Source organism: Seriola aureovittata, chromosome 7, assembly GCF_021018895.1.
Source record: "Seriola aureovittata isolate HTS-2021-v1 ecotype China chromosome 7, ASM2101889v1, whole genome shotgun sequence".
NCBI classification, from domain to species: Eukaryota; Metazoa; Chordata; class Actinopteri; order Carangiformes; family Carangidae; genus Seriola; species Seriola aureovittata.
The window spans coordinates 3,312,517-3,335,331 of record NC_079370.1 but is presented as its reverse complement, the minus strand read 5'-3'; the positions used below and the strand labels follow the sequence as shown (position 1 = coordinate 3,335,331).

The window sequence follows — 22,815 nt, the reverse complement described above, 5'->3', positions numbered from 1 at the left end:
ATGTATATCGGTTTATTGTAATCAATAGGATCCATTTTTAAACAGACTGTGTGTTTGGCAGGTGGCCACATCAGAGATGTGCGTTGCGAGCGCTGGTCGATAAGTCAGGGTCAGTCTTCCGCCTCTGCTCAGCGCTCTGGAAGCCGTTCCCACGCTCTTTGCTACCAGCGGAGGAGAGATGAGAGTAGGCATGTATCCTGTAGACGGCATCGGTTTGACAGAAACAAACTTTTTTTTGTTTGTTTGTTTGTTTTCTTTCTTTGTTCCAAATTTGAACGTGGCAGCGAAACAGGGCGCTGCTGTTAAGATGTCCATGAAGTGGTAGACTTCAGGACGGCCTGTTATTGTTTGTGCTTCGCTCGGTCCAATCCCCCGACGGTTCCCAGCTCTGCAGTTCAGTAGCCTTTTCTCACATTAGACTGAGCACCAGAGGAGACAAGGATTAGCATGCCTGAGCGTTTTTCACTTTCTCTCTCTTTTTACTTTTTACTCCCATGTCTATTTCTTTTTTTTTTGTTATTGCACCGTCAACCTGCCTCTCCTTTTTATACTTTCTGTCACTGTCTCTCTCTGTATTGCTTTTCTTTCATTTTGTCCTTTTTTACTCTCTTTTTTTATTCTCTCTCCCCTGTTTACTTCTCTCTCTCTCTCTCTCTCTCTCTCTCTCTGTCCCTCTCTCCTCTCTGGTGGCTGAATGATCGTGAGTGACATTTAGCAACTCTTCAGCTGCCGGGGAGGCTTTGGGAGAGAGCCCGCTCTTTTTAGAGCGTCCGTGATGCTCCCAAACAAATTGTGACACTAAGACGAAATGTAAGCTGGCAGCCAGCGTGTAAACCATTCAATTCCCTAGACCTTGGACAGGTTTTTTTTTTTTTTCTTCACTGCTCCATAAGACTCATTCCCCTCTCCTTTCACTCTCCATCCAGCTGGAGAATGTAAAATCATTTCTCTTTTGCTCTTGTACTGCAAGAGGGAGGAGAGGCAATCTGAAGCCTTGTGAGTTATTGCACTGCAACGCCTGCTCCTACTCCTCCAACTTCCTCCAATGCCTTTCGTTTAAGGAAGTCATGCAATTAAAGACTTGCACCTAAACTGCTGGAATGACCCCCCCCCCCCTCTCTCCCCTCCCCCCTCCAAATGATTATTAAAAAACTTTACTTATTTAGTTTTCATATTAACTGTCATGACCAAACCCGCCCTGAATCCCTGTTGAAAATCACAGCTCTTCTCACCTTTGCAGGAGGGGATTCATTTTCCAATCCACTTGCCCTGTGTGATTAATTTTGGTTGAATTGTGAGGGAGGCAATTATTATTTCAAGTAATTTTAGGTAATGCTTAATATTCAGTGGGAACCCCAGGCCATCCTTTAGACACTATATTAACAATAAATCATGAAAAATAGTACGGCTGTAAGACGCACAGCCTGTAACCTGATTAAGAGAAGGATTGCTCACAATGGAACTTTTTGTGATTCATGTCGGTGGCGAGACCGCGGCACACTGTGTACAATTTCACCGCTACTTTATCTCATTGGTCGAGCAGCCTCTCATATTAAGCTTCAGCAGGTCTCCTGTCCAACCCTTCATTACTGATGCCCCATTATCTGAATCTCTGCCCCTGCGAGGCTCTGAAACCAGGCCGATAACGAGGCCTGCCATTTAAAAGGCCACAGTATTCTCACCCTGTCATGTCTCATTACAAACCACTGCAAAAATTTGTTTACACTCCTCTCTTGCCCCACCCCCACCCCACCCCACCCCACCCCCCTCCTCCTCCTTATCAAGACCTGTTTCTTCTGCAGGAGCTTTAGCTGCCTAAAAAGCCTCCATCAAAGAAAAGGGTCTGGAAATTTCTACATTAGAGTGAAGTGCAGTTGCAGTCAATATTTCCCTTCCTCTGCTGCCCTCTCCCTATTCCTTTCTTTTTTTTTTTTTTAAGCGAGATCAATCTTGTTTCCGCACAATTGCACAGATTGTAATCTATTCCAGCTAAAAGAAAAAAAAAAAATTGCTCAACTTGAAATAGAGCCATTCATCACAGAGTAAACAGCATAACAGAAGGGCCGAGAGAAGGAGCAGGAGAATGTTAAGAGAAAATGCTCGTGGGTAAAGAGAACAGAGAAGAAATTGCCACCGGAAAGGCAAACAAACCACGAGCAGCCTTTTGCCTGACAGAAGTCAACAGAACCCGTCGTCGCTCTCCTCACGAGGACGTGACATTTAAGAGGGAGGTGTCTCGTCTTTGCAGGCCTAATTAACATTCCACTATGCGCCGGCTGGAGATGGACGCCCTGCCAGCGCTGTGTCCCCCTTTTCACCCTCGGCCGTGTTTGTCCATGAAGTCCTTTTACTTCCTCTAAACGTAACTGGCTCTCGGTGACTGTTCCCTCGTTTCCCGAGGTCTTTATTGTGTGACGATCCACACAGGCTCTGCCAGTGTCGTCTCAAATGTTCCACTGTGGTCAGTCTATTTGCCATTGCCAGAGGTGTCAGGCAGCGGTAACTATGGCAACGGTGTAAGGCCTGAATTGTTGGAGGTGTCGGAGCCCCCACCCCACCCCGGGGCACCACAGATCCAACCACAAGAATCTGTCGAACTCGATGCACTTTCTCTGCCGGGTCGGTTACAGACCTTTGACACATGTCAAAGAAATCTGTCACAGGCTCACAAGCTTCTCTCCGAGCGGCACTGCAAGAGACGGAAGACAATTTCCATCCAAACTGAAAACATGAAAACCTTTTGTGACTTCGGTGACATCTTCTTCACTATTGATTATTATTGCTGCTCATGACTATTCAGTTGTAGCTGCTTATATTGAAGCGCCTCCGCGTACCTGATGATCCCTCTCAGAAACGACCATATGTGATGTGTGAGGTGAAATGGCTACTATTTGAAGGAAGTCTGGTATTTGATTAGTTAATTATAGCTATTTGTTACGACCTACACTGGAGACATCAGCACAAAGCTCATTTCAGAGAGACGTCAGAAAAGCCTTTTCACATTAAGTTCAAAATTCCACTCAAAAAAAAAAAAAAAAAATCTGAACTCTTCTTCATGTTGTTATTGGAAGTTGGATGATATCAGGACAGTAGAAAATTACAGACCACCCAGAGGAAATGGATTGTGGGTTTACTTGAGTGCATCATTGTTCTCGGCTGGCACACGTGCGTCTCTCTTGAGCTTCACTTTAGCCTATAATAATGCCTCAACTGTCTTTTTGCAGGAAAGGTTAAGAGCATTCGGAGAACCCTGCGTGATACGTGGAAGAAAAAAAGAAAAAAGAACTGCATGATATGAAAAGTGGGAAAGGCAGCAGGGAAGAAAAGAATTTAAATGAAAGCTGTAGAGTTCCTGTTCAGGGCGCAGGAGGAGGGTTCACGTCTTCTTGCTGTTAATCTTCTCTGGAAAAAAAAAAAAGCACTGGATTTGCTTTATGTATCTAAAATCTGCTGATTACAGACCGTAAATTTGTTGCGGGCTAGATATGAAAATGACTTCTTTTCATTTTTAAACTAGGACATCTTCCTCAGTTTAAAGCAGATTGATAAAAGAATATTTTACGACATTAGACTGTAATATTTAGCTTTGTTCAGCGCCTTTCTATGCGGATAGCACTTAGCGAAAGAATGATGCACACGTCGTTACTGCCAGCAGCGATCTTTGAACCTCAACCACACGATGCAGCATGGAGCCGTGCGCCAGATTGGATTCAGAATTCTCCAAAATAACCCAAAGTACACCAAATAAATAGGCCTCCTCCTTGTGTCAGTAAGTGTGTATGTGCTGTATTGTGATTTATTCATCACCTCAGTGTTTGGCTGCTTATCAGCGGCGCAGGCAAGTATTGAGCTTTTGGAGATGACAGAATTGCAGGGCTCGCTGTGCTGGGCTGAATCTCTGAGCCTGGAACAATAGACGGTGAAAATGAGAGTGGCAGCGCGGGGGTTTGTGAGGCGTTGTCACTCGGATGAAAGATAGATGCCACACAGAGCCCGGGCCGAAAAAGGGGGACAGCTCTCAGACGGACAACAGAGAGGCAAGGGGCCAAATAGCCTTTATTTCTAGATGCGTGCGGCTTCAGATCCAAGGGAAGATCTTTCAAGAAATGATTCAGCGGTCCAGGCTGACGTGCCAGTCTGGTAAATAAGAGGCAGGAGTGGTTTGGTTTTGAAGTTTCGGTGGGCCACTCCCGTGCTGTCATCTCGAATGAAACTCCAGTTTAGATCGTGTAGCGGTGGAGTTTTCTCCCACAGGTAGTGAATTCCAATGACATTTCACCGCCTTCTGATATCCTTGATTGTGAACCCCACCCCAGCTTAAAACACAGACTCCGAGTCTGCGCAGGTCTCCATAGACTGTCTCCACTGATCAATTCCTCAGCCCATCTGTCTGCCAGGCTTATTCACAGGGCCGCACAGTAGGCGAGACGAACCCTCTCTGCTGGAGTCTTCATTAAACCAATCCTCCCTCCCTCCTTCCCTCCTCCTCCTCCTCCTCATCCTCCTCCTCCTCTAGCTCTCCCCAGGCCTGGGTAAAGTTAATGAGAAGAGTCCATCAGCTGGCACCCCCCACCTTCCTCAGCTGAATCCCAGCCATTGTCTTCCTCCCACATCAGCTTTGACTCACTCACACAGTTGAATGGTAGCTAGGGTGAAGATTATGACCTGATTCTCTGGTGATATGATGGAAGAGTCGGTTAGTTTGTTATATTTTTTAAAAGACAATCTTCATCTTAGTTTCATTGCAGCAGTTTCTGGTTTTTGGCAGCAGGTGGTTACAGTAAAAAATCCTGAACAATTCCCACACTCTACGAGGGCGACTTCGGCCCAAAAAAACACACCTGCATCACTATTGAAAAAACCTGTATCGGCAGAACCCCCCTGTCTTCTGAATTTCTCTCTACCTGCTGCTGTGCTGTTCTGTGTGTGGGAGGTGTGGAAGAAGGGGTGGGGTGGTGATAGTGTGGCTCAGTTGTTCTGCCAGAGAAATGGATTTGCAGTGATGGATGGCATCAGTGGCGCTGTACGGGTCTCACCCTGTTGCTGAATCGCGGCTTTAAACTAATTTTGTGGGCACAGCAGAGCCGTTGTGCTCTGTGGCCGAGCTCGGGACCTGGCTCGTCTAACTGCCCCGCCGGAGCTTGCATGCCAATTACCCCCCCCACCACCACCACCTTCGTGCCAAGAGGAGCAAAGCAAAGCAAGAAAATAAAGAAGTATTTGCTCACTTGCTGAGGCAACACTTTGCTTTAGTGTCCTTGTAACTCAGTGCCAAAAGGTAGCAGGGGCTGTCACACTGTGTAGCATCCCACGGACAGCCCCTTAGTCAATTTGATTATACTCATCATGGTAATTTTCCTTTTCCTGTGCACTCTGTTAGGATGAATGTACTTCTTGTAGCAGCAGATTCTGTTTGATTCACCACATCTTGAACATCTTGACATCTTGTGATTTTATGAGGTGTGTTTGTGTGTGTGTGTGTTTGTGTGTGTGTGTGTGTGTGTGTGTAGGCTTCACATCTGTCTTGAAACTACTGAGCTCACTTCACTGCACACTCTTTACCCTGTACATGCTTTGCAGATTGACAGAGAAGCTAAACTGCATTCAGTTTTAAATTTTCATAGTGTTTGGAGTTCTGATCAGAGGCTTTGAATTCAAAGTCTTTAAAGCAGCGAGGAGAAATCGTTTGTTTTCCAGAGCGCGATATTGTGACCTTTAGCCATTTCACACACTTTCACTTATTGCTCTGGACTCATCTGCTTCCACAGTGTTTCTTGAGGCTTTGAACTCCCTCCCTGTGCTTTTAATCTTCCTCATGACAGGTTTGGATGTAAGCAGCTGCAGCCAAGAAAAGGATCATAAAGTTGCAGCCAGATACATGTGGTTAGCGGAGACAAGTACAGTTTGTGTCGAAGGAAAGATCTACATTCAAATCTTCTTCCACTTTTAAATATCGGTGCCTCGGTTTGTGATGTAGGGTTGTAATTTACTCTTTTGCTGCAACAATCACAGAGAATTAGAATTTATTTATGTCATTCAATGGGCGTTCAGTCATGTTGAGTAGATATAAATAGTTTAAAAACATGTTTGTGAACTATATACAATCATGGCCGTGTACCTGACTCAGGTTTCCTTGTGGTTTCGTTGCATTATTTTTATGAGCACTTTGACTCAAGGCGCTGTCAGACTGGCGTGTGACGTGTGAAGGCGACCACGGCCAGAATCACAGCAGTCCACTCTGCATCCAGTCCAACTCCAGCGCGTGTGTGTGTGTGTGTGTGATGCCATGGTGCCCATTCATCTGCTGGAGCGCTAAGAGTTTTAGCATCGCACTTCTATTAAATTGGGGGAAGATTTAAATCAAATCCTAGTTCCTGTAAAGCTCCAAAACCTCTGGATCGCAACTACCCAGGAGCATCTCCTCTGTTTGTAACATCACCTTTATGTCAAGAATTTTGCAGCCTCCAAGCACAGGATAACCCTGATGACATCACCACAAGATATCAAGGTCATTATCAGACTTCACAAAGCTGCTCCAGAGTGAGAGACGGAGTAATACAACATTAATCACTCTCTATGTAACACCCCTCATGACTAGAGAGCTGTTGTTTATGTGTGAAATCGATGTGATTCCCCTTTAAAGCTGGAAGTACCGTCCCACAACAGAGTGGCCTCTCTTTCACCAGGCTGCAGTGTGTTTGGGTGGTTTTACCCTTTAACGTTCAAACAGTCCATCGATGGCCTGTCCTGACACAGATGTTGTCAGTGAGGTGATAGGAACATTAAACATGACAGCACTGTTCAGCTCATATCTCTCTGCAACCCCCCCCCCCCCCAAGAAAAAATACCGGCCATCTCATCTCTCCTACCCTCTTAGAATCAGATGTAGGGATTCATGGCAGCAGTGTGTGACCTCGGACCTGTTTGGGTCTGTAATGCATTAAGATGAATGCCGCCGTCCCACTCTCAGATGATGAATGGCGGGCTGCAGGGGAGGCTCTCCGCTATGTAAAAGAGGCGCTTGCAGACATGGCACTTTCATCAATCAGAAGCAGAGGGGAGGGGGGGGGGGTAATGTTGTAACACTGCAGAAAGAAGAGCCTTTGTTTATATCCAGCAGACAGACCTGGAGACAGATCCGTCTCTCTGTTTGGAGAATGCTGTTTTTCCCCGTGCTGTAAGAAATGTGACCGGGGAGCGCGTTAATGAAGCATATAGGCAGATAAAGTCCTCGTTACGGGTTTCATTCAGAGTCTTCCCACTGTGTAATCAGCCGTTCTCACACAGGTGTAAACGTCAGCCGTATCATCCCGACAATCTCCTCATTTCACTCAAACGCCGATGTCAAGGTCTCAATTAAACTGGCACCTGGGATCTCACATTCACACTTCCTTACAAAAGCCCAGCAGAGCTCTTTGACAGGGAGCCTGGAGCTCAACACTCGAGACGCCCCGGAGATGGTTCTGGGCACGGCGTGATGCCCCCGGTGGAGTGACGGTGTGTTGCGGCAGCAGAGGGGTTTATGGGGTAAACGCAGGTGAACGAGGCTCATGTCATTTTTCATCTGATGGTAGAGAAAGCAGAAGAGGACCGAGAGCGTTTTTTTCCATTGATTCTTTTGTGTCTTTCTGCTTTCCTTCTTTCTTTGTTCTCCAAACTCGAACTGAACAGCATAGAGAAGCATAATATTATTGCATTAAAGTCATAATTTCCTGTTAAAAACAAATGACATGAACTAGATCCAGTGTCCTATGTCCTTATGTGACTGGATTTTCTGAGCTAATTTGAGATTTCTAGCTCAATAATATCTGTTCCTTAAATCAACATTTGCAGTCTCCACTGTTGAAATGATTTGCACAGGTAATCAGGAATGATTTTGGAGCCAGTATTGAACTGATACCAAACCCTAGCGATGATAAATGCATGTGTCGTAGCATGAAATTACACATATTTTTATAATATTTTAATCCCAGAACACACCAATACTCCTAATGATCTGTCATATTTTACCTGCACCTGTGTTCTCCAGCTTTCTCTGCAAAAAGAAGCGTCTTATAGCTCAGAGGATCTAATGATTCTCCTGCTCTTTTTTTGTGTGTGCAGCTGATCTGCTCCCAGAACCGACCATATCTCTGCCTCTCTGTTCTCTTATAACTCCCTTCCTGTTGCTACCCTCTCATTCTCTCAGCGTGCGGTCGTTGAGTCGTAGCAGTCCTTGCGGCAGGAGGTGTGGTGTAACCCCGGCTGTTTTGGCAGATAAGCCTCAGCCTGCCCACCTGCTTCCCCGCTGCTCATCAGCCAAATAGGACTCGCGCTGTCACCAGCATTCGCTTGGCAGCGGAAGGTTGCCACCTCGACGAATCCACCGCGGCTGCCTCACCACCTCTAATTCTCATCCCTGAGAAGGATGGAGAGCGTCCAAATCTCCTTGAAGCAAACAACAAATAAACAAATAATAAAGTCTCCAAAGAATGAAACCATTCAGTGGTAAAATTGCTCCCTGTGCCAGTCTGTTTGAGACGCTGGAATTTTACATTTAGCTTCTCTTATCCTTGACTTTCCCAGGAAAATCTCTTGAGATCAGGGGATTGTTTTTTCATGAGACCTGGCAGTCACAGTTTACAAAACACAAGTTGACTAATTCATTAGTCAATAAATTTTGGTGATCAGGTGAATCCGTCAATCAAGTCTTTTTTTTCAAGCAGAAAATGACAAACATTTTGCAGAAGCCTGAACTTTTGATTCTTTTGTCTGTTTCTTTTTTCTTTCTTTTGTCTGTTTCTTTTTTTTTGAGTTACCAGCTTGTTTTGAAGATTTGGCTTCAAAACAAGCTGGTAACTCCTTTTTGGACACTGTCGACATCATGCCAGACTGTGTCACTGTGTAGTCTGGTCTAACCAGGAAGAGGGAGGCGAAGATGAAATACAATGACGGCATAACAAATGATCAATTCTCCGGATGAAGATATCCGCGCATCCAAATACGTTACCATACGATAAGATTCTTGCATGTAGATGTTTCATTTTTGGAAACCCATGACCAACACAGTGAAACATTCTGTCATGGATGGAATCATAGAGAACATAAATTATTCCCCTTTTTGGTGCAGACCCCCTAAGTACTCCCTCAAGGATCCCTGGGGGTTCCCGGAACCCACTTTCAGTACCACTGTAGTGGGTGCGAAGCAATTATGATCAATAAATTACATCGTGTGGAATATGAGATCACATCACAAATGACGTCAGTTATTTTCAGAGACTTGCAGGCACAGAGGAAAACATTTGTGACTCGCAATTTAAAATGATCATACGGGGTAAAAACTTTAAGAGTAAACATAAAGGAACGTCTGCGATCGGATGCAACCGAGCATCTTGCATCTTGGGACGAAGCAACAGACCAGTAGCGGTCTGTTGCTTCGTCGTGAAGCAGCCTGTGGTTGGTAAAGCAAGGATCTTCACTGGTATCCTTTAATTTACAAGACTCCGGCGTTGAAGCATCATCTTCTAATTCAGGGAGCGAAGAGCCGACACACGTTTGGCTGTGGGATGGTGACGGCTGCAGCCAGGCTCCAGTCTCAACCGAGACTGCGACCGTCAAATGTTACATTGTGATTTCAGACTGTGTAGGCAGACGCCTCTCAGGCACTCGTGTGTACACAGGCCTTTAGCGCTGCGATTCCCTTTTAATTGATTTGTTACCGCACTAATGACGGTTATAACATCAAGTTGTCGTTTTATTTTTTTTGATGATCCAATCATCATAGCTGTCAGGAAGGCGCTCCCTCCCCCGGGCGCTCGCCGCCACACACATCCTGATGTGGATCCTGAGCCGTGAATGCATGAAAGCCAGCTGCACGGTGGTGGATTTCCAGCACCGAGCTGAGCAGTCAGAGCTATATTTCTGCGCTCGGAGCCAAGGAAGCGATTGCCTGGTGAAAAGCGCCATGGTAAAGGTCAATAAACAGTGGCTCGGTTATTGTGTGGCAGATTGAAAAGGAAATTATTTTGCGGTGGAGGCAGGCGAGTGTGTGTGTGTGTGTGCTTCGGTGTGCTGTTTTTGTGTGTGTGTGTGTGTGTGTGTGTGTGTGTGTGTGTGTGTGTGCTTCGGTGTGCTGTTTTTGTGTGTGTGTGTGTGTGTATGTGTCAGGAGCGTGTGTTGAGGCTTTCCGTTGAGGGTTTCTCTTGGCAGCGAGTCTTCCAGCTGACCTGTCAGTGCTAGTCAGGCTACAGGGCTGTGAAATGACCCACCACAGGGCTCACCTGGGGCCGCGCAACCTCTTTCAGCTGTTCTCCTCACACTGTTGCTCCCTAACTATGTTTTATTCCTTTTTTCCATTTCCAATTTTTTTCCCCTCCTGTTTTATATTCACTTACCACACCTCATTCACTCCCTCTGTTCTCTCTCTCTCTCTCTTTCTCTCTCTTTCTCTCTCTCTCATGTAGGCAAAAATCTCTTACTTTCTCTCTTTCCTCCAGAGACTTAATGTTTCCTGTTTGCAAGGCTTCAGTAAGAATCACTTAATGTAGTGAGAGAGGAGAGACGGACTCCTGGTTTTTCATAGACCACTAAAAATGTTCCAGGAATAAGAACAGCCCATCTCAACAGCCCGTCTTGCTTTGTGCGGTTTTTGGCCGTGTCTAATGCTCTTCTACTTTGTACAAAATGAGAATGCCAGGTTCTGTCTTTATCTTTTCACTTCAGTCCTGCAATAAATTTATTCCTTTATCCTCACACTTCCTCCTCTACCTGCAAGTTTTGATTCCAGGAGCACATCCCTGCCACTGTGGCCCAACACTGTACTTTACCTCTGATGTTTGAAGAGATGGATGATGGAAAGAGATTGATCCTCGTGGCGCAGACATCAGTCAAGCTGACAAATGGCAGCCCCAAACTTGGAAAGCCATTAGCAGGCCAAGGCAGGAGTGAAGCCGGGCCAAGCCCCGCTGATTTCCATGAGCACTCCCTTCCAAAGCGCATGACGGTGCCAGGCCACGACATGGCGGCGGGTGTTAGCACCACCTCACGTCCCTTCTGGCCCTCGCCTGCTAGCGGCCAGCATGCTGACACAGGGCCGAGCCCCAGTCATTAATGAACAAAACCCTCCAAACATGAAAGAGGTCAGGGCCATCTTTTCATTTAACTGTCATGACTCATGCATTTGGCAAATGCTTTGTGGGAGTTGAAAAATAAGAGCTTTGACTTATTTACCACCCAGTGTTTAGAGTTTGTCAACACTGATGTCACGATTCAGAGTGAAGCAGAGTTTTTTGGAAAAAGGCTCCTCGTGCACATGTGTTGAATTAAAGCTTGTGTGAAGCCAAAGTTTCTGCACTCTGATATTTCTCCTTTTATATCTTCACACTCTCCTTCTGAACAACTCCCCGTCTCTTCCTGGTCACATGCCAGTTGGAATAAATTTGATTTTGAATATGGTTCTCACTGAATGGACGATGCAAAACAGGCCTGTCTTACAGAACCAGGTGAGAGGTCAGTGTTTCTGCCTTTGACCGAGCTCCAGAGAGAAGAAAATGTTTTTTTGTTGGTTTTTTTTCATCAGCAAATGCTGTGCTTTTTTCTTCTTCTAGTGTCTTTGTTTTAGCAGCTGCTTTTGCAAAGGCAGTATCGTTCAAACAGAAAGAAAGAGTCAGTGGGGAGGGAGGGCAGAGAGCGGAGGGGGAGGGGCATTAGCTTCTCTAAATGCTGTGCCAGAACTCCTCTGGTACAGTTACTGTAAATTAACACTGAATATACCAGGGGGTGTTTACAGGGGTGTCGTGGAAATCACGTCTGATTTTGCAGCTTGTCTTTTAAACAAAAAAAAAAAAAAAGAGATTTAATGTGGACGGCTGCAGTATAAATACTGAGAGAGAACCCTGATTGTTAAATTTACATTTCATTAACAAAGCAGTTGGTTAGAATAACATTGTCAATGAGTGTTTAAAGATTGAGTTGGGCTCGTAAATGCTTTCTAAACGAGACGGGAGTGTGGATGCAGAATAGACTGTTTTACGCTGCTATAAGAGACCAAGAGGAAATTGGCGTCGTTTCAGAGCTTGATTATTGTGAGCTGGTAAACAAGGACATCCTGAAGTGTCTGATGTTTGAGTTGAAAATAGTTGCCTCATCAGACTGGGCAGACAGCACGTGTGTGTGTGTGTGTGTGTGTGTGTGTGTGTGTGTGTGTCTGTCGTGGAATCTCACACTCTGGTGTGAGACACTACAGTGTCACACGGTTGGGGGAGAGAATGCCACTCTACAGGAAATGTCATGATGCAAATGTAGAAAGAACATGAGGAATGTGGCCCCGACTCTTCCCCAAAACCAGCCGCTGTAGTAGATGAGTGGTAGCGAGAGGCACTTTAAACCGAATAAGCGGAAAGAAAGCCGCAACATGTGGAGACACCTCTGGAATAAAACACACTTTGGAGCTTCCACTTGTGACTTGAGCGTAGAGTGCTGAGAAGGAGCACAGAGAGTAAGTCATTATTTATCATTTCTGTCTTCTAATCTTCGTTGTGCTGCACTTTGTCTGCAGCTCCGTTTGAGCTTATAAGCAATTTAACCTTCGACATTACCCGACTCTGTAGGCTTTTAACTCTCATTATAGATGATGGTGAAAGTGAAAACCACCATAAACACAGAGGGAAATGTGACTGAAGCCTCTGAAGGTAACAATTTTAAAATCGGGGTCTCAGATGAACCACCTCGGACTTCTTTATTTACTCCATACATGTCTAAGAGGTGCAGCACATGGACATAAATAAAACAAATGGAGTAAAGCTAAAATGAGCAGTTAGTGACAAATGCAACACAATATAGAAGCAAATAGATAAATAAGCAAGTAAACAAACAAGCACACTGTTAACAGTATTCAATAGTTCTTCAAAAGTAGTTGTTCAACTGTTAGAATAAACGATATGAAAAGTAAAATGATAGGAAACAACCGGGACAGATGAAAACTTAATGACACGCGTGGCCTCGCTCTCATGTTAGAAATTGAGTACACGTTCTTGAGAAACATTCATGTAAATCTGTTCTTTTGAAGCTGGCAAATTAAAATCATAAATAATAATACATTTCGTTTATAGGCGCCCTTCAAGGCGCTCAAGGACAACTTACAGTAAAATATAAAATGGCAAGTATAAGGCATAAAATACAAAATAAATTATGACCAAACTACATGGTTTAACAAAAACAAGACATAATCAGTTTTAAACAGAGTGAACTGTTGGGTTTCTCTCAGCAGTCCTTTAAGGTCAGCACAGTGTCTTCATGTATGTTATGAGTTGGCGCTATACAAAGAAAATTGAATTGAACTATTGTACACAAATGATATGAGCAAACTACTTGTGGGCCTCCTGTTTAAGTGGCCTGTCGACCTTGAACCCATACTGGAGTAGACTGGAGTACAATTGAACCAAATAATAATGATAAAAAAAGAACGTTAAAATGTTTAGACACACAGCAGTTCCACTTTGTCATTTATGTTTTTCATTTCCAGGTAGATGCAGCTGCCCACCTGAAAGCTCTTTTTTCAGTCAATAAGCGCTCGAAGATCGAAATGTAACATTGTTTTTTTTGTTTTCACTGAGGCCAAGTGCAGGTCGAGTAGCACCAGTCTGTCTGCTGCTGTACTTATTATCAGCCTCTTCTGTTGAGATTTCATGTGAACTTTGACCTCCATTCATTAAGTGTGAAATGTATATGTTTTTACTTTCTTGGTGTAAAAATTATTCCTCACCCCGCCACCGAACGGCGATCTGCTCGTCTGTCTGTGGTCGCCCGTTAGAGGGATTTTAAGACAATATGAAATTTCATCCACCGTCTCGATGCCTTGTTTACTGAAGAGCTCTGCACACCGGGAAACGGGCAAACGGGGAGCTTAAGAGTGTGGCTGTCGGAAAAAGGGATAGCGTTGACAAGGCAACGGGAGCTCATTATCTCGTCGTCTATGCTGGTCCACGGCGTGCCATTGATGGGTGCCAGAGGAGAGTTTGGAGCAGACAGATGGGGTTGCACCCTACATTTCACACAAAAGACGACTGAGCAGGAATAACACGTCCACAGAAATGACATGTCGGCACTGTAATCCTGGATTACCTGTCTGCCTCGCTCTCCTTTGCCGTGCATCTGCGCGTCGCACGTTACACATCAGACAAGATAACAAACAGCGGCTCAGCCGCAACTGCTGTGAGACTGTGTTTGATCTGTTTTGTCAAATACAAAAAGTGTACAGCAGGAGACCAACTATCCCTCCCTCCTTCCCTCCTCCCCTCCTTCCCTCCTTCCCTCCTTCCCTCCTTCCCTCCGCTCATCTTCTGCTGACCAGTTTTAGACAGATGTGTAAAGCTCAGGTAGAAGCATCGGCATCATGACTCAACTGAGACGACTGCTCATATCTGATTTTACGATTCTTTCTCCTGTACCGAAGAACGCAGACCAGCTGCTGTCATTATCGTCTTGCAGTGTCATAAAGACTGCGTGCGTAAGCAGAACGCTGATAACAAATAGATGCTGCATCTGTTTTGCTTAAAGCACATTACAATATAACAGCAAGTATCAAGACTTGTCCTTCCTCACACCTGGCAGCTCCTGCGGTGTGTAGCTTTGGCAGATAGAACATTTTATTAAATGGACATCGTTTGTTAATAGGAGGAGTCAGATTTTAAATAACTTTTTTAATCCGGTATTTAATCATCAAGATCCTTAGAGAGATGAAAACAAACAAAGTAACATTTAAACACAGCAACGTTAAACTACAGTCAGATCACAAGAAACAGCCACAGTTTAATAAAAGAGTATAAATTTCAACCTTTGGCTCTTGTGAACTTCACACATTTCACTGGACCTTTTTCTTTTCTATTATTCCTGGATTTCCTGTTGATTTTGTTCTGAATTGAAGCATCAGCCCAGATACCTGCCACGCTGACTGTTTTCTTTTCATTACTGAATCTCGTTTCTTCCATTGCAACACCGCTTCTGTCTCGGCTAATTGGCGTGAGTTATAGTCATGTCAGCTTTCTTATATTCAAAATTGAGCAGTCAGACTTGCCGTGTGTAAATTGTGCGCCTCAAGATCTAATTTGGTGCCATTTTTCATCTGGTCCAATTTGAATTAAAAAAATTCCATGCAGCTTTTTTTTTGCAGCTTTTTTTGTATTTCATTGATTAGAAAAACATCAGGTTCAGGTGAGGGGAGGAGGAAAAAACCCTCAGAATTGGACACGTTTCAGGCGCAGTGTGCACGCCGCCCCAGAGATTTACATCAGCAGCTCTGTGGGTGAGGACGGCCCTCGGAGATTGCCTTGGACTGTTGCCACTGGTCAGATTAGAGACACAGGAGAAGAAAAACCTCCCAACGAACAGCCCCGACTCTCTTTGCCTTTGTTCTGTCCCCAATCCTGAACTTTTTATTTCCAGAGTGTAACAACTTATATTCTGAGAGTTTGCCAGCTGTTTACATTTTCTGCCTCTCAGCAGCGAGGCTTTCTTTGCAGGATGCGTTCTGCTGCCGGTGTTTACCGAGGGGTACGTCTTGTGTTTGCAAGAACTGAGTGGGAGAAGGGGATTTAGTGTTTTTTTTTTGTTTTTTTCTTCCTGTTCATGATTTGCATGATTTTCAGTTGGGAGCATTGTGGCAGCCTGCAGAAAAACAAATAGTCATATAGCTCAGAGAGCAGGCAGAGATTTGACAGCTTGGATTCCTTGAAGGGGGCTTGTTCCTCAGTTATATGTATCATAAACGAATGTCAAGTCTTTTGTCCACGGGCAAAAAAAAAACTCTAGAAGTTCATGAGCAGCGTTTTTCAGGCCGAGCTGAGCAACGGTTCACTGACAGTGACACTGTGATTACAGAAACCATTAATTAACTCCAAGAGGCAAAATGTGTAAAGATTGATCTTGTAACTTCTAATAGAGAAAATTGTAACACGGCATGTTATCTGAAAGGTCTTGTACATCACAGTTGGTTTCTTTTCTGTCTTTATACCTTTTCGTTTTTTTGTGGAAACCGCAGTGATCTCTGTGATATTTTCCGAATCTTGAAACATATCTTCAAATACACATTTAGATACAGTCCAACCCAAATATCACAATATACCATATCCCCGGGGGGGGTAATCACATATTTTATGTATGTCTTTTACAGTGCCTTGCTCAATTGCCCCACTGCAGTTTGATGTTGAGACAGAGCAACATACAACAAGTTCCCTACTTGTAGGAGCTCCTACTTACATGGAGCATGGAGGTAAAAGTTTATTAGAAGGCATTGACTTTCACCGGGTGTTAATTAGGGCCGAGATCTTCAAGAGCACCTGAAGGTCCCATGAAATTCGACACGCAAAACTGATTTAGCGATCGACCGCTGCGTACAAAGAAGTCTTGATTTGAACAAATCAAAGGGCCGAGCGTCTCCTCTCTGTCAACATGGAAGGGCCAGTGTAACGCCAATTATTCCGTCATTGCCGTTTCTTTGTCAGCTCACATGACGCTCACTCATGATGTTTTTCAATTTAGCTGTCAAAGTTACTGGAAGGACGTGGGGGGGGGGCAAATACAATGTATTAACAAAGCAGGGGACACACACACACACAAGCATCGCACTCTGCTGTGTGCACTGTTTGGCCAATAAAAACGGAAGAGATTCACTAAGGCAAATCAGATATGAGTAGGCATTCATACATCCAAATTGATGCGTCACTCAGTGGGAGAGAGACGATTGCCGTAATTGCGAAGAGGGAGGGTGACAAGATGTAAAAACAATGCCAATCTCTGTCTGTGTATCACACACACTCACAGACACACACACACACACATTCTGTAAATAAAAGCTGGGAGAAATGAATTTGTGCCTGCAGAGGAAAGTATTTGTATTGTTGTGTTTGCATGAATATATGAGCGGAGGTGTTTAGAGCAGGGCATCTGGGGGAAAAGGGAGCCTCTCAGTATAATGTGCTCTTTAATAAAGACACAGGTTGGCAGATTGGGAGTGTCAGTGCATGTGGCATAAAGCCTCTTCAGGTGATTTATGAGCGCACTGCTAGGCTATTACATTATGGGCCCCAGTCCTATTCAGTGAGGGTGATAAGAGCAGACCACCTCTATTGAAACACTGCAGGTACAAGCGTTTTGTTTTAGTGGAATATCACTGCTTTTTGATAAAGGAATTAAGTATGAGGAGAATCTAATCATGCTGTCTGTGCTGCAGCTGTAGCTCATCTATTAGGGGAGCGTTTTGTGCTTTTTGTCCTTCAGAGTTTGCAGAGCATGTTCGAGGGAAGATGGCTCTGGATTGTTTGCATCTTCATTGAATTTCAAATCGTAAACCTCAATTTATTGTGTAAACAATATTATGCATCACTTGTTCTCGTATGAAGCAACCAAACGAAAAGCTTTTTTTTTTTTTTTTTAACCTCCAGAGGACTCCCTCAATTTATTCTGGAAGAATTCTCACCAGTTACTCGCCAACAATTTTTCTGCTTCAGTTTGGAGCCATGCTGCAGGAGGAAAATGTGCTAGTCTGCAGTTTATTCCCACTCTGTGTGGCTTTGGACCCGGTCTTGTGTTTGCAGAGGGAGAGAGGCCGACGCGGCGAGGGCCAGAGTTCACGCCGCAGAACCACCGCAGCCGAAAAGGCCAGTTGTCAACCGCCGGCGGAGGGGAAAACAACGGGGCATCAGCCGGAGCGGGTTTCGAAAAAGGACGAGTCAGGGTCGCTTTCAATTAGCGCAGCATGTTGTCTCTGCAGTGAGCCACGGGGGCTGAGAGGAGGAGGTGGGAGGTGGGAGGCAGCTTCGGGCTTAGGGAAGGAGAAAAGAGAGGGAGCAGGTAGAGACCAAGCCAGACGGAGCCGAAGGCAGAAGACAAACTGTTGTTTCACACTGTCGTCACCGTGTAGAACGGATGAGTGTTGCACTGTGGTAATTCTTTAGATGCCGTCTTTCCTTGTGGTTGTCAACCTGCAGGTTCAGCTTCATATTTTACAGTCAAATCTTACCACAAAAAAAAAAGTACTGGGTTACACGTTGCATACAGGAGTCTGACTGACATAACCTTCGTCTGGGTACAAGTGTTTCCTTATAGCACTAATGTCAGAATCTAGGAAAATAAGAAACTCAGCCCCGTCAGCAGATCCCAGAGAATTAACATACTCTGAGCTCGGGTGGATGACATGTTCTTTGTGCGTTTTTTTTTTTCTTGTTTCCAATCAGTCCTAAAAGCATCTAAAGGTCAATGGAGAAACTTGACAGTTTCTGAATGCTGGATGGATGTTCTGGCTCCATTGTTCTTTGGGATAATGTGCCAATAGATTCCAGTAGTGGCAGTCCAACAAAGCTCCATCTTCAGACATTTGCCGCAGCGGCGGAGTCGAGCAGGGATGAACTTTGTCAGATATGAAGGACTGACTCGGAACTGCCTCCCAGCAGGATGGAGGAGCAGAATAATTAATAGGTGTAATATTCCACTTCATCCTGACAGCCCCTCAAGAACTCATTTGTGACAAGAAGGCATAAAGACTCATCTCGCTGTCAGAAATACTGATAGAGACCAGTCTACTTATGATTCATGACGTTAGATAAGAGGACCAGAAAAGCAGGCCCATGTTGGCAAAGTGCATCATTGGCAAGTCCGGCTCCCCGTCACTGATGACATCATTATGTCCGAGGCGTGAGACGGATATGGACGACAGCCTGCATTGCAGAGTAACAGTATTTCCTTGTAATTTTTTTAAAAATCGGGCCAAATTGTGCGTCTTCCTCAGGCTTCTTGGAGATAAATCATTTGTTTCCTGAAGTCAAATCGGCACAGTCGCACTAAAAAACATACTGATGCATGCTGGGACTGTTCTTCCCCAGAGGTTGGCGAGAGCCAGCAGAGCAAGATACGACTCGCCATGGTCTGCTGGTGCAGCGGGAGGCTGAGACAAATAATGCAGCTCCCTATTTGGAAGGCATTATCCCCCTCAGAAGTGTGAGGCTATTTATGTTGAGTGTGGCCATACCGATGTGCCAATTAGTCTAGCACTCAGAAACTCGTAGATGCGTGCCGGCCTCGCCACTTGTTGGGGATGAAGACGTGATCTGGACTGAAATGAATGCTGCGGTGATGTTGATGCGGGGTTCGAATGATTTGGGTTTTTCATCCTAAAGCCAGTTTTTATGAAATGTTTCCAATAATAATTGTTGACCATGAGACACTCGGATTGTTGATTGAAAACTGAGAATAATTGAAATAAAGCACAACATCTGTGAGTTGAGTCCAGATCAATTCTGCAATAAATATGTCCTCAAACAAAAATGTAGCACATTCATCATATTGGAGGTTATACAATAACACTAAGTGGCCAGTAATTGGTTTTTAAGTATCAGTCCGAAATATGGACAAATTAATTTTAGTCTATACTGAAGAATAATTAGTGTCTTGAACAACATTTAAATTGAACAGAAATCACATTGTGTGGAAGAAAAGACGCTTTTTTTTTATGTTCTTCTAAAGCCCTCGTACTATATGCCGCAGCTTTGATGTGTGTTTTATTAGTTTTATCTCCAAAGGACAGCGGGGAGATTAAGAGGAACTCAATCTCCACACACCTCTGCACCTTTTAGCAAAAATGTCTGTGTTCACCGACTCTATCATTACACACATTACAGGAAAACTGGAGAGTAGTGGGGGCTTATCATGTCATGTTTTCCAGATAGCGATGGCTAACAAGACACAAATGCGGGAACGAGATGTGGGGAAATTGTCTCAAATGAAAACGGCAAATAACAACGAGTGTCTTCTCCACTTAGCAGAGTGGTCAGTGCGGTTGAGTTGTTTTTCTTTCTCCGTACGCAGGTGCATTGTGGAGAGAGGCCTGCAGAGAATTGAGCAATTTATTAGACATTTTTAAAGTAATGGGTAGTCGGTTGGACTTTGATTGAATTCTTGTTTATTACACAGACTCTGGCTTTTCTTTCCTGAATTGCGCACTCATCTCAGAGGAGAAACATGCATTCCTAATACGAAAAGTTCTTTTTTTAAACAGCCGTAGTGAATATTTTTCAACCAGCCGGGCTCCTCTACCCTCGCACTTGTCAGGCCCCCAGTCTATTACATCCTCCTCCTTTTCTAAAAGACGGCAATTAATCTAATTAGTAATCAATCAGCCGTTGGGCCTCCCGCCTCCTCTGTGCTAATGGAGGATATGACAGGCCTGGACCTTGCATTATTAATACCTCCATTCCTGGAGCCTAGGGCCCCCCTGACGCCCGCAGCCAGGGGCCATTGATCACTACCACAACCCAGCGAGCACCGCAAGGCCTGCAGGGAAATATCTAAAGTAGTGGGAGCGGAGTTGGGAATGTGGTGTGTCAGTCTGTGTGGGATGAACCTGTTTAGTGCGATTTAGGGTAATTTTGGTGAGGGAAGGATTTGCCAACTTTGCTCAGGGGAGGCTGATTGGATGCAAAAAATCCTGAAAGTGAGATGTTGGCGCGGTGGAGCACGGGGGTCTGCAGGGGAAGCTCATGGTGCACTTTTGAAGGAGATGAGGGATTGTACGAGCGGTGTTAATGGGAATGTTGTGCTCTGAAAAGCTCATTTGGTTAATGGGGCTCACCTCAAAACTATTATGGCAAGATAAGGGGGCCTCTCTGCGGGACTATTTCTAGAAAATGAGATTAGAAATTATAGGACGCCACCAGCGCCGGGGCACAGTGTGGCAACGAAACAATCACGGCAACATTATCCTTCATCTCCCATGCGTTATATGAGCACCCAATCTAATAGCCCCAACAGCTGAAGTTACAGAGCCTGATAACAATCCCACCAGCTCACCTCATTCGCTAAAATCGATATTGGAACCTGCTCTGTTCAGGCTGGAGGAGAAAAAAACAAAAACAAAAACAAAAAAAAAAAAAAACGGCTGAACAAAACAACCAACATCCAACAGACGGACACAGAGTCATCCTGTGTCCTCTTTAACCGAATCTGCTGACCCTAATTCATCTAACCTCTGTGCCAGCAGCTGTTAATCATGTTGGTTATCCAGTGTGCATGTTGTTTTTGAGGACGTTCTCTGAGGACTTCGGTGGTTAGGACAATAATTCACTATCAACCTTCAGTGGAATCTTATTATGATGTCATCACGTTTCGTCTGAATCCATCGTTTTATTTGTTTCGTCACATCATATCAGTTTGATTATTTTGGTTGATTTTCATAACATTTGCAATGTTTATAGGGCGGAAACTGTCCGTCCGCTTAATTGATCGACACAATTAATCAGCAGCTATTTTTATTAATTGATCAATTAATTGTTTGTCATTGGCAGAAAATGACAAAATGCTGCACCCTCAATCTCTTTGGGTTTTGGACTGTTTGTTGTTCCCTTTGTCTATAGGAAACTTTATTTGTTATTTTTCAACAGTTTCTAGACCAAACAGTTACTGAATTAATTGGTTTTATTGATAATGAAAATAAAAATTTGTTGTATCTTAGCATACAGCTGATAAATTAAAGGTCCCATATAGTATAAAGGTCTCTGTCCATGTGTAGTGTGATTATAGATCAGGTCTAGTTTCTATATTAATACTGTGAAAGTATCAAAGCCTCAGTCCACAGAGAAATGCACACAGCTATATTCAGAAACTGAGTCTTAAAACGAGCCGCTAGGACTTCGGTAACTTTGTGATGTCACAACAAAGCAGTCGCTGGCCTCAGCCACGCCCCAAGCCCCGCCCACTGGCACCAACCATCCAACCTTGCAGGATTTGGACAAATGATGTGATTCATATGCTGTAGTCTTCACAGTCAATCACTTAAACACATAATGTTGGGTTCCTTTTGATTTGTTATCCATCTGCATGTCCGCAATGAAGGAAACATTCTTCTGACCCTCGTGATATTGGTTTCGACCTTATCTCCCAGCTCTATTGATGGTGATGATTCCTGACAGGAGAAACAGCTGCGGCCTGTCCACAGTGTGACCGATGCGGGGGAAGGTGGAAGTGAGTGGTCAGAGGTTTATGTGTAATGGAGCCCAGTAAACTTTAAATACGTTTACAGAGGTGACATCACTTTCTTTACTCCACCAGGCCGTTTCCCATGACTAAAACCTGGTGTCATTCGGCGCTGCGGCGACTAACCCTTTCCACTCACCAGCTGAAGCCCTTCCCTCTCCTGTCTTTCCACCACACAGGTTAAGTCACCATAAGCCAGCGTGCCAAAGCTCTCGCCGCGCTCTGCTTAATTTGCAGAAGGCTGGGGCTGTTAAGTATTTACAGGCCTTCAGTGGCTCCGTGGAGCAACGATGGGAGTCAGCGGTGATGTTGATGTTGCTCACAGCAGCTGCAGTCAGCTGCCTCATTCAGGAGGGATTGGGAAAGCAATGCAGCTTATCTGCTGCGCTGTGCGACTGAGTCAGTGAGCTGGACATGCTTTATCCTTGGCTAAGGATGTGAGGAATCGCTCTGCGGTCACGACCTTAATTTAAGTGCCATGTGGGTGTAGGTGTATGTGTGTCTGTTTAATAGGAGTAAAGCCTGGTTACAGGAAATCCATGGACCAGTTGCCATTAGTCACCACCGGCCATCAGGGGCGGCCTCTGTGTGTGTGTGTGTGTGTGTGTGTGTGTGTGTGTGTGTGTGTGTGTGTGTGTTGTGTGTGTGTGTGTGTGTGTGTGTGTGTTCTGGGGGTTGCTGAACTTGCAAGAACGGATTTACAGGAAGTTCATCTGTCACCAATTCTCCTCGGTGTAATTGTGGTGTTTCTGTGGGGAGGCTGGGTAAAGGATGACGGTACAGTTGTTGAAGGGAGCTAACGACAGAGCAGTGCTG

The 22,815-nt window shown here is 44.7% G+C and overlaps 1 protein-coding gene across 1 annotated transcript in view; it reads left to right on the top strand.

Moving 5' to 3' along the window:
- sema6e (sema domain, transmembrane domain (TM), and cytoplasmic domain, (semaphorin) 6E) overlaps window positions 1-22,815 on the top strand; it is a 152,677-nt gene that overhangs the window by 38,000 nt on the left and 91,862 nt on the right.